The sequence below is a fragment of the Octodon degus genome, unplaced genomic scaffold (genome assembly GCF_000260255.1).
Source record: "Octodon degus isolate 3935 unplaced genomic scaffold, OctDeg1.0 scaffold00195, whole genome shotgun sequence".
Lineage (NCBI taxonomy): Eukaryota > Metazoa > Chordata > Mammalia > Rodentia > Octodontidae > Octodon > Octodon degus.
In genome coordinates, this window is record NW_004524771.1 from 3,492,329 (window position 1) to 3,504,927 (window position 12,599).

The 12,599-nt window shown below is 41.6% G+C and overlaps 1 protein-coding gene across 1 annotated transcript in view; it reads left to right on the top strand.

The window, feature by feature from the left end:
* Positions 1-12,599, top strand: part of Cpped1 (calcineurin like phosphoesterase domain containing 1) — a 147,989-nt gene that overhangs the window by 79,478 nt on the left and 55,912 nt on the right. The gene's annotated exons all lie outside the window — the stretch shown is intronic.

The following is a 12,599-nucleotide window of genomic DNA, read 5'->3' on the forward strand; positions in this document are numbered from 1 at the left end:
CAACTCATTTGTTTTCAGGTAGTGGTTAAAAATAAATTTTTATTGGAAAATCTTCTATTCTTTAGATTTGAAGTAGTACAAATCCCTTCCAATTAGGAACTTGCCCAAAATCATGTCTGCTGAGAACTGATGGTGACAGGTAATGGAGAGTGCATCTTGTGTTCTTACACAGCAGCAGAAACATGCACTGGGGAACAGAAATGCACCACTATGTTGCAGAACCAGTCTTGGAATGCACAAGTTCTTGTTTCTTTGATTTTTGATCAGTGATAGGATCCAAACCAGAGCCTCACACATGTTAGGCAAATGCTCTACCACTGAGCTATGCTCAACCCCAAATATGCAAATTTAGAAACAAATGAGGTTGTCAGGTGTCTCTTGCATAAGATGCTGAAAAAACATCTTGGGTACCAGCAAGGGATGATGTGAGAGAAGTACGTGAAGGTGAGATGAGGTCCTTAAGCCTATGAATGATTTGTGCTTGGGAGAGAGAAGCAGGCTGATGACTTGGGAAAAACTCGTGCTGGTGGTTGTGCAAGAACTGATTATGCAGGGCACTTCCAGAAGTGAGGGGCCAGATGAAAGGTGACTGCAATCTTCTGGGGAGCGAACAGTAACCAGACACCAGTGTGGCCCTACTACTTCTGATGTAAAGGAGGGATGGCTCAAGATCAAGAGGAAAGGGTAAGATCACTAGAGAAGACCTGCATGATTTGTGACTGGACACCCACAGTCAGAGCTCAGAGGCAGCTTAGCACTGTGCCTTGTCTACTGGTGAGGTGCCCACCATCAAGAACTGAGAAGGTGCCTGTGATTCCCCTTGCCATCTTCACCCTTCCTGTCACCATCTGTGGACTGGGGGAAGTCCTTAGGGATGGGGGACAGAGGACATATTTCTCTGGGTCTTGGAGAAATGGGCTCTGACTTGGGCCAGGAAAGCTGCTGAGAAGCAATGTGCAGTAGATGAATTTGTAAGATGCCGGAGAGGGGAATCTCCAGGGTGCAGTGTGACTGAATATGGGAACTGGAGGAGGGAGGGGCCAGAGGGGCCAGAGCACTACTAGATCCCAGGGTTGGCAGCTGGCTAGAGGGAGTGTCCTTTCTTGAGGGGTGAATGTGGTAGAGGAGGAGGCATGAGCAGAACACATGAGAAGAAATGGAGCATGTCACAGACCACTCTCTATCCCCACAGTGGCTGGAGGGTTTTCTTGAGAATACTCCTTCCAGATCCAGGAGGTCTTAGGTCAGAGCAGTTCAGCTAGTCCTGCCACACTCACATAGGCCTGCCCTATAGTGTGCTGTGTTCATCTCGTGCCTGATCAAAGGACCACAGACCAAGTGAACTGAAAAGTGCAATTTTATTTTCTATAATTCTGAAGACTGAAAGTCCAAGATGAAGGTGGTAACAGAACTGGTGCCTCCTGAGGTGTCTCTTGGCTTATAGATGGCATCTTCTCCCAGCATCTTCACAGGGTCTTTGCTCAGTACCTGGGTCCTGCTCTGTTCTTGGAAGGACTCCACACATAATGGACCAGGGCCCACCCCAGTAGCCTCATCTAACCTTAATTACCTGCTTAAAGACCATGCCTCCAAATCCAGTCACATTCTGAAAAACTGGGGATCAAAACTATAACATATGAATATGAAAGGAAGCAGAGCTCAGCCCCTAACAGGCATATCCTATGCACTGTATCTTCATAGATTGCAATAAGCCAGCTAATGATCCTTTCATTGCCTAAGGTGTGGCCAGTTGTGCTTTTTGGAGAAGCTCTTGAAGACAGGAGTGTGTGTGTGCGTGTGTGCGTGTGTGTGTGTGTGTGTGTGTGTGTGTGTGTGTGTAAAAGTTGGTTGGGGAAGAGAAGCCTGGACTGATAGGGAAGGATTCTGAGGTTGTCCAGCTGAGGATTTAGTACTGATGCTGGGAAGGAGGGAGAGACGAATGTTTTGTGCATATCCTAACATCTCCAGTTCCTGCATTCAACCCATCTCAAATTACACCAAATCCACACATACTTACTGAGTATCTTTATCATCAAAGAAAATGTTGCTGGGTCTTGCTCCTTATTTTATGGCCCAGTCTTGAAGACTGCAATGAGGTCAGTGTCTCAAGAGACTGTGCAGGTGGGAAAGGACTGGGCAGAGTAGAGCAGCAGTCTTGCCCCCAAGAAACTGGCCACCACAAGCCAGTTTCATCAGCCTACCTGCGCCTGGCCCCCGCTGGAGAAATCATTTGGTTTGCAAGTAACTGATTCAGGTCTCCTTATTTGAAGTCTGTATTGATTCTGTTATTTTTTTCACTGCTACTTATATTTAGCTAGGAAGTCAGCTCAGCCTCCCCCCAAATGAGTCAAGGCTGTCAGCAGCCTCTTACATCACCTGAATGTTCCTCTACTCACTGAGGCTGTCCTGCTATTTAATTTCCAAATTGCCAGCAAGGGTTGGTGTATCGTGATCAGTTTGAGTTCTTGTGCCCACGGGGAATAGAGATTATAGAGGTCTCATTTCTTTACCTAAGCCACATCTTTATCTGTCTGTTTGATACAACATACAGTAGTTTGCTTGTTCTTACTGGGAAAAAGGAAAAAGGACTTTTTACTAAAATAGTAAATGGTTTCTTAACACTTTGAAATCTAGTCTCAGTGTCTGTTGTGTAGACAACCTCTATAGAGAAAAGAAAATATTTTGAAGGTTTCTGAGATAAATGGTTATTTTTAACAATGATTTGCTGCTGGAATTTTGCCCCCTCTGTGTGGTGCTGGCCAGGACTGGTTAAAAAGGGAAGGAAACACAGAAAGAGGTTTGCTACTTATGTCTTGCTTTCTCTTTACCCCCAAAGGATAAGACAAGATGTGCATTACAGTGATGTTTTGTGCTTGGTGAGTAAGCACTACAATTCTGTGGTACCTACCTGTGCTTCTAGTGAGTTACATTTTAAGTGCAATATAATAGTAATTTTCCCTTCAGAACATGCAGCCCAAATGTGGGAGGCAAATGTTAGTAATGTAAATACCTGTGTTCTTGGAAACAGCAAGACATAAGCAGTAACCCACCTGAGTTCTCAATAAACAGGAAATTGTAGTGCATTAAAATCCTAAGGAAAGCATCATGACCAAGAGTTCACCTCATCCATCCAGGGTTTTACTGCTGCTTCTGAAATATTGCAGTACTCCATGAGCAGCCTTGCTGATCCACTGTGATCTTGTTCTTATTTCTTTCTTTACTTGGTACAGGGTCTCACAATGCAACTCAGACTCATAGTGATCCTGTTTTCAGCCTCCCCAGCATTGCAGGCATGCACCACTGCATCCAGACTCAGTCAAATGGCTCAGCATGCCAGGTTCAAGGCTGGCATGGCATGTGGTGCCAGGGATCGAACTCTGGTCCCTGCACTTGCCTAATCAGGTGCTCAGTCCACTGAGCTATCTCATCAGCCCTGTTCACTCTTCATCAACCACACCCAGCAGATTGTAATTGTGGGATAAAAGTACTGATGCACGTTGAAACAGGATTATTATTAGCACATCTGTAATCCCAGCCCTTGGGAGTCTATAAACAGGAGGATCACTGCAAGTTTGATCTATGTAGTGAGACCCTATAGACCCTGTCCTAAGTACAAAAAAAAAAAAAAAAAAGTACTAACTTTTGTCTTAATAACAATATTGTCTTGAGCTGTAAACAAAATTTTTCTTACGTGTATAAAGTCAGGTGCCTATGTTCATATCAGTTACAGAAAACAAGAAAGGCCTTATTTTTAGGGCAAAGCCTTCCCAGAAGTTGCCACTTGCTTACAGATATCAAAATGCTGTGGAGGAACCTGGCTTGCTGGGGTGAAGGAAAGAATAGTAAGATGGGGTTTTTCACAGTCAAAGGGAAGAGCAGGTAAGGGTGGAAAGAAGAGATTGGGGTGCCTTTTGGGAAGTAGGCAGAAAGGAGTTTGCAAATCAGGGTCTGGAGGAGAGCTGATTTGCAAATCAGAGGTTTCTAGAGTGTGGATCATGCATTAGATGCTGAGCTGTGAGATCCACACCAATTATCTCATTGGATTAAATTATAGCCTTGGGGGAAAAAGTTAATAGTACAAATAAGGAAACTGAGGCACAGGCTGAGAGAAGCACTCAAGGTCATCGAGTTCAAAAGTGGTTTAGCTGGATTTTAATGCAGGTAAAATTACCAGATCGACCAGTGATGCCTAGTTAAGTTTGAAGAATGGATCATGTTTTCGTATAAAAATATTTTATTCAGTATTTGTATTCCTGTATGTTTGTTTATCAGGTCTGCCAGTGCTATAAAGACAGGTGCCATTTGAGGTAACCCAGCCTCAGTCTGGAGCTAGTACTGTATCCTTAGCAATGAAAGAATGGTGCTGTCTCCTCCTGTTTGTGCTAATGGCAAACACAAGACAAATATGGGGGGTGGGGGGAGGTCTCTAGCTAGCTTCATGAGTATCGTTATTAAGATGCAAGGTTATGATTTCAGTCTCAATCCCTTAAACAGTCAGTTGTTGCCTTATGTGTTATGGAGTGCAGGGGAAAGCACTCCCAGAGAGTTGGTTGTGATATAAATGGTTTCCATTATACACACTGGAAAATACTTATTCGCTCTGACCCAGCATGTTAACATCTGGGAATTTCTCCTATAGTCTGTACAAAAACAAGGTACAAACAAGATTTTCTCTAATATACTGCACCCATTTGTAAAAACGTATCTGGGCTGGGCAAAAGATGAAGGGATTGAGGTATGAGATTTAGGGAGGTCCTCACTTTTAGGTTTGCACAGGCTTAAGTTCCACATCTATAAGATCATGAAAGTGAAAGCCTCCTGAAATCCTACTCCCTAACTGTCTTGCTCATTTTACCCTGACTTCAGTCCTGGGGCACGTCAATACAACATGCCCATTTGGGCACAAATGGGATTGGAGAAATAAATCACATTCTGTCCATAGAATAGAATGCTATGCAGCCTTAAAAAGTGTTCAAAGACTTCCATAGTCTCTTATCCAGGAAGACAGGAGGTCATTCATTTTGCTTCGTTCCAACACTGGTCTGGTAACAGTGGTCCATCCATCCCTGGATGTCCAACCTCCTGGCTTGCCTGGGTAGCACTGTGTGCAAAAGAGGTGGCTTGTGCTCCAGCATCGTGTGACTAAGTCACGAATATGATCAATTTAAGTCACGTAGTAATGTTAAAAGTTTACTGTTTTTGTTGGGGTGCATTACTGGCTGTCCAAGGTCACATACAGCTTTCACACTACAAGCTGGACATGCCTGAGGAAGAGGATCAGGTCGCATACATACGTGGCCGTTAATCCTAACATGTCAGCTTCCTGATATGTCAGCATAGCAAATTAGTGGAGTATGCTCCTGGGTGTGTCTGGGTGATTCTTGGAGAACCATGGGGTCTATATCTGGTCTCTGGCCCCTTCCACCATTGCACTGTTTCCCTGCTGTGTCTCCTGACCTTCCTGAACTAGGCAGTTTCACTCCACCACATCTTTCTGCCATGAGGGTCCTGCCGTGGGGTCAACCAATACTGGACTGAATCCCCTGAAACCATGAGCTAAATTAGTTTAATTTACTTAAATTAACCCTTACTTCTTTCGGATTATGTGCATTAGTACTGTGTCTGAGCACGAGACAAGCTGACAAATGGTACATAACAGAGCCATGCACAGATGTATGAGGTCTCTGGAAGGTTGTCTTAAAAACTGGTACTGTGTGCTGCCTCTGGAGAAGGAAAGTGACTCAGGAGAGATTTTTATACATTCTTTTGTACCTTTATAATTTTGTTCCACATACCTAGTTTCTTCATTAAAAACATAAGTAAAATTGCAAAAATAAAAGATAACTAGAAAAACATGCAAATAATCTTAATGTCTCTGGAAGGCATATGAGAAACTGGTAAGTTGTCTTCAAGAATGAAACATATCTAGGGTGCAGGAAAGACTGATTTATACCGCCTATATGTGAGATTTGATACATTTCTCCCATATGTACATGTGACCTTAAAAAGTATAAACACATATATAACTGTGTATGTATGCTGGTTCCACATACATTGTACCACATGCACACAAATGTGAATATTTTTATCAAACCACTGCTGGAACTAAGCAAAAGAGAATGACCTCCTGTCTCCCTGGATAAGGGTGTACAAGTCTTTGCACACAGCTCATCATCTTACAGAGTGTGCTCTTGCTTTATGAGCATGTGGTCTTGCTTTTCCTTCCCAGGGGATATTATGGAAGGAGAACAATCAGAATAGTAAGGAATCATGAGTGTCTCCTTAATGGCTTTGTCTGCTGTGGAGAGCTCCATCACATAGGGCCCTATCACCCAGTACCTGGGGCCCTGTCACATAGCTCCATATGCAGGACATTGCTTCTATGTCTGTGTCCCTTTCCTTACCTTGAGCTCCTTGAAAGCCAAAGTAATGTCTTAACTGATATTGGAGCAGCCATGACCTAGCATGTAGTGAGACCAGCTGAATTCAACTAATTTCACGCTTTTCAGCCCTGGAATGACTGGGACTATTTAGATTTTTACCTCTGGCTTTACAAGATCCCTGGATATCTCTGAAATTTTAACAGTGAAACTCTTTTTAACTTTTTTTTTTTTAATGTATTTAGTACAGGGTCTATAGGGTCTCACTATACAGATTGGACTCCTAGTGATCTTCCTGTTTTCAACCTCCTAAACTCTAGGATTACAGGTGCACACCACCACACCCACTCTCAGCTGCCCTCTCAGCGTACCCCCAGGGCAGGGCTCACGTGGCACACCAGAGATCGAATCCCTGTTGCTGAGCCTGCCTAAGCAGGTGCTTTAGTCTGCTGAGCTATCCGACTATCCCTTCCTTTTGACTTTTGATTAAACTGTAAGTGGCAGGCTGGATGCAATGACATGTGCCTGTAGTCCCAGCTATCTGAAAGATTGAAGCAAGGATCATGCCAGCCTGAGTTCCAGACCACTGGGCAACAACAAAATCCCATCTCCAATCAAAACAGACAAAACCCTAAAGTCCCAAATGGGGTGAAGATTTACAAGCACAGCCACTAGTGCTGCAGTTCAGATGATATGATGGAATCTTGAAGTGAAAACATGTACTCCTTCCAATAAGGCTGTTCGAGGCATCTGGTGCCCCAGAGGCTCTAAACAGAAATGAATTGTGTGTGCTCCTTCTGCTGAAAGGAATGGTCAGGACCAGATGTGAATCTGCATATAATTAACCACTCTGGAACCTCTTAGTCCCTGGCTGCTACATGGTTGTTGTCAGCCTTGAGAGCCATGTTCACCGGTGCCAAGGGCCTGGTCACATTCTGTTCTTCAGCTGCATATTCTGTCATGATGTGTGTATGCACCAAGGTTAGCTTTACAGAAGACAGATTCAGGGAGGTGATCACCTTAAGGGCAGTAATTTATGAAAAGCCCTGGCCAGTAGTCACAAGTTCAAATAATAACTATTCCATTTACATAGTTTTGTCCTCTTAAGTTTTCTCCTTCAAACAAAATAAAGCTTACACATATTTAGATGATCTCTTTCTTCCCATTCCTGGTATCATAATCCAGTTCTTGATTTTATTACCTTTTGGGTTAAAACCCTAAATGCTCTTTTTGCCATCCCATCTCCCTGCACTCTCTTCCCTCTGAGCACCAGCTGCCATTAGCCAGGGCATCATCAAGAAGACATGGCCCTCCTCGCCTGACCCTCATACCCCCCGCCCCTCTCATCTCCCCCAATCCAGCACCGTGGGCCTGAAGAACAGTGCCTGTATACCAGGTGGTGTGACACTATTGTTACAAATGCACATCAGCTCTAGGTATGGGCCAGACCTGGTGGTCAACATGCCATAATAGGTGCATCTGCAGTGACAGAAATTCGAGTCACAGTTGCTTAAACAAAACAGAAATATTATTTCTCCTATGCCACAGTTTAGTTGTGCAGTGGCAAGCAGAAACACCAAAGGGCCACCCTGGATTTGGAGGCAGATTTATTTACGTTGATGGGCACTGATTGGGTTCATTCCCAAAATATCGGTCCCTAATCACTGGTGGTCTATGGCTTATATGAGATAAATAAGTAGGAAGTACAGGGGCAGAAAGGTTTATTCATTGGAGATTGGTTTATACAATGTGCATCACAGTGACCAGCCATTTTTAAGAAACAGAAGCAACTGGAACTGGAGTAGGAACTGTTACCTGGGCAACTAAAAAACTGAAGTATACTGGTGTGTGAGGGGAGAATTTTCTGTTGCAGTCCAAGTTAGCATGGAGGGTGATGGACCTAATATTCATTTTGTTGCTCTGTCCAGTCAGGTTAAGCGTTTAGAAATTAATTACACAGGGGCTTCGGGGTGGAGGGTCATTTGGGAGGGGAAGGCCTGTGCTAGGGTGGAAGCTGGAAAACAAGTGATGAAGCTGTTGTAGAAGACCAGTCAAGAGGTGATGCAAATCTAAATGGACGTCCTGCCAAGGGATGGGGACAGGTGAACAGACAGATGACCCTGATGTTGTACTCTGGCATAAATATCTCAGAGTCCTCATTGTTCCTCCATTGGAACTAATTTTTTTTTCCCCCCTGAGGAAGTGAATCCCAGGACCATAATACTTTTATATAGTAACAGGATTCAGTAGCTTTCTGATAGTAGTTGATTCTGGAAGATAACTCGCCTTCCCTAACAACTGAGCTTCTACAATGGTAGACTTTGATGTGAGCTCTCTTGATTTGAGAGTCTAGAAATAATCCTCACATTTAGGACCAGTTGAATTTTTTTTTTTTTTTTACAAAGATGCCAAAACGATGCAATAAGAAAAGGATAGTTTTTTTTTGATTCTTACATAAACAAGAGTGAGTAGACTCTTACTTCACATTGTATATAAAAATTAACTCAGAATTTGAAAAATACCAACTAAGAGCTGAAAAACTGTAAAATTTTCAAAAACTGGTAAAAAGCTGAAAAACTGTTAAAACATAGGGATAAATCTTTTGGAACTTGTATTAGGTATAATTGTCAGACATAACTAATGCTAAAAGCACAAGTAACAGAAGAAAAAATGACAGATTGGACTTCAATCTGAAGTATGAAAGCTTCTGTGCTTTGGACAACATATTCAAAAAAGTACAGAGGTAACCCCAGAAAAAAGTACAAAGGAGAAAATAACTTGCAAATTCTATATCTGATTTGGTATCCATAATATATATAGAATTCTTACTATTCAATAGTGGAGAGGCAGATAATCCAATTTAAAAATGGGCAAACGATCTCAATAGATGTTTCTCTAAAGAACATCTGTAGATTGCCAATAAGCACATGAAAAGATGCTCAAAGTTATTTGCCATTAGATAAATGCAGATGAAAACCACAATGAAATACCACTTCACACCTAGGATGGCTATCATAAAAAAGAAGAAAAATAAAACTGATGAATATGTGGAGGGTTGGGACCCTCCTGTGTACTGTTAAGAATGTAAAGCAGTGCTTTGGAAGACCATTTGTAAGTTCCTTAAGCAAGGAAGCATGCAGTTGAAATATGACCCCAACCCAGTATATATCTTAGATATATCCCTGAAACACATCTGCACAAAAACATCTACTTGTTCATAGCACTATTATTCCTAACAGCCAAAAAGAAGGAACAACTGAAAAGTCTATCAACTAATGAGCTGAATAAAACATGGCCCATCCTTACAATGGAATATTATTCAGCAGTAAAGGACTGAACCACTGACATGGGTTATAATGTAGATGAACCTTGAAAATTTGGTGGAAAGGGAAAAATCAGTCACAAAAGACCACAAATTTTATTATCTTATTTCTGTGAAATATCCAGAGCGGGAGGTCTATGGAAAATATGATTAGTGGTCACCTAGAATTAGGGTAACAAGAGTTGAGGACCAGTAGTAAATGGTGCCAATAAGAGAGAGTTTCTTTAGGGGGTATTAAAATATTCTGTGGCTGATTTTGATAATGATACATAACTGTGACTCTTCTAAATGGCACACTTTGAAAGCTGTTATAAAAACAGCTATGTAATTTTTAGGCTCCTTAGGGGAATAATAATAATAATTTTTAAAAATCTAAGAAACACTTCACTTTTACACTTCACGTTTAATAAGACTCAGTATAAACTAGATTCAGAAAACCAAGACAAATACTTTCTTCTTTGATGGTAGATTTCATTTAGATCTTATAATAATAGTAAAGACTTAGTGTTGCTTTAGCAGACTCCCTACGCATGTTGGCTGGCTGTCTTGCTCTCTCTCTCTCTCTCTCTCTCTCTGTGTGTGTGTGTGTGTGTGTGTGTGTGTGTGTGTGTGTGTATTTTCAGGATTGAACCCAGGGCCTTGCACATGGTAGACAAGTGCTTTGTCACTAAGCTACACCTCCAGGCTCTGGATTGTTGACTTTCGAAGTTAACTGCTCCAGAACAGAATTCTATTTATGGAAAGGCAGTTGTTTAGAAAGAAAGACACAGTTTGTCCTGAACATGATCTTGTTAAATATTTTTTAATTGAATTTACTCACTGTGGATTTTTAAGGGAATTTTTTACAGTGCCTTTCAGTTGAGTTCTCTTCATTTCCTCTCTTTTCTGAGAGTGAAAACCTGAACTTATGCATCAGCCTTGGCATTTGTTTTATGTTTGTTCCAAATTTAAAATACATTTATACTTGCTTACCTAACAAGAGCTATCTTTAGTACATCTGTGGGGTTTTTTTAGACATCTTATTTTTCTGATTATAAAAGTAAGTGTTTCCCATGAAACATGCAAACTTTATAAGAAACTGGAATATATTCTGTCCTTCAATCAGTTATCAAAAGTTGGTCTGTATATCTCTCAAAATACTGTTTTGGTGATTTATTTTCAGTAACATTATGTCATAAATATTAATTCCTACAGCTTCCTATTTTTGTTTATCTCTCTCTCTCCTGCTCCCTCCCTCCCTCCCTCCCTCCCTTCTTCTCTCTCTCTCCTGCTCCCTCCCTCCCTCTCTCTCCCTTCCCACCTCCCTCCCTCTCAGCCCCCCAAAACTTTCATTGTAGAGGTTAGTGCTATACTTATGGTCACTAGATTTGGCTCTACTCCATTCTTTCTTATTTTAATTTTAAGGAGAATAAAAAAATAAATAAAAATGATACAGAGTTTCAAAACAAGATGATAGGAAATTCACAATGGTTATAATTGCATACTGTTGGGCTGGAGACATAGCTCAGTGGCATGTCTTGGGGCCAGGGAGATGGCTCAGCAGAATAAGCACTTGCTAGGGCCTGAGTTCAATCCCCTGTTCAACAACAACAAAAAAAAAATTAAATTAAAAAAAATTTAAATTAAAAAAAAAAAAGTGCCTGCCTGGCAAGTGCAAGGTCCTGAGTTTAATCTTTAGTACCAAAAATTCAAAAGTGAAAAACAAAAAATATTCCATACTGTTGTCTTCAAAGTAGTTGCACAGATTACCAGATATACCAGATATACCAGATATAGGCATGCAAAATTGATCAATCAATATAATCACGGTTTCTTTCAATAAACTAATAGGAATAAATGGTACAATTATTTTAGCTAATATATATTTTCTTTCCCCCATTCCAGTTGTTCTTTCCTTTTGAACAGTTTCTTTCCCCTTCACAATATCTATTGTACCTTTTGGATCTTATTTACTCTTTCAGGTTCTTACACTAGGGAGACAATATAATATCATGCGAGCCTGATTTATTTCATTTATGAGTGTGGTCTCTAGTTGCATCCATGTACCTAGAAGAGCCTCAAGTTTATCTTTTTTATAGTTGAGTGATATTCCACTGTGTGAAAATACCACATCTTTTTTACCCTTTCCTACTCTGAAATGCATGTTTCTTGATCCATAGCATGGACATACCACCAATTCCCTATTAATGAATGTTTAAGCCTTTTGGGATTTTATCTTCTCCACCAGTGCTATAATAAGTAGTCATATTTTGCATTCCTGTGTATATTTCCATAAGATAAAGTCTTATCAATGGAATTGGGTTACTATATAATGAAATTGCTCACATCTGATTTAACATTTCCTAGTTGTCACTGAAAGGAGTTTTAATGACAGTCGGAATCATGTAAGTGACACTGGCTGTTCTGTTGCCAGCCCAGGAGTGGACACCATGAGCTCCGTTTCCAGGTGTCTCTTACAGCTTGCCCTGGTAGTTGCTGTCCAGCAGCATCAGTACCAGTGACTTGGCCTGCCTCACCCCCTTGTCTTTCTACAGCAGCTTGCCTGGTGCTGGCATCCTCTCTAGGATCTCAGCCTGTGTCTGCATGTGCTTCTTACCTGCACAGCTCAGGGACAGCAGCCCTGGGGCAAAGCTCCTGAGGGAGGAAAAGGAAACTCTGGGGAGGTCTCAGGTACCCTAAGGCTGGCCTCCTTGCTCCTCTGACTTGTCACTGTTGAAGGAAGAAGGGCTGGGGAGAAGAAACGTGAGTATATTCTACCTACTGAGCACTTAAATGCATGATCTTGTTTAACTTGTAGCTGTTTCCATAAAGTAGGTGTCACAGTTTTCATGCTAGGGACTAGAAAATTGAAGCTCAGAGGGTACTGTGAACATAGGGGACCCCTGGTAACAGATTAG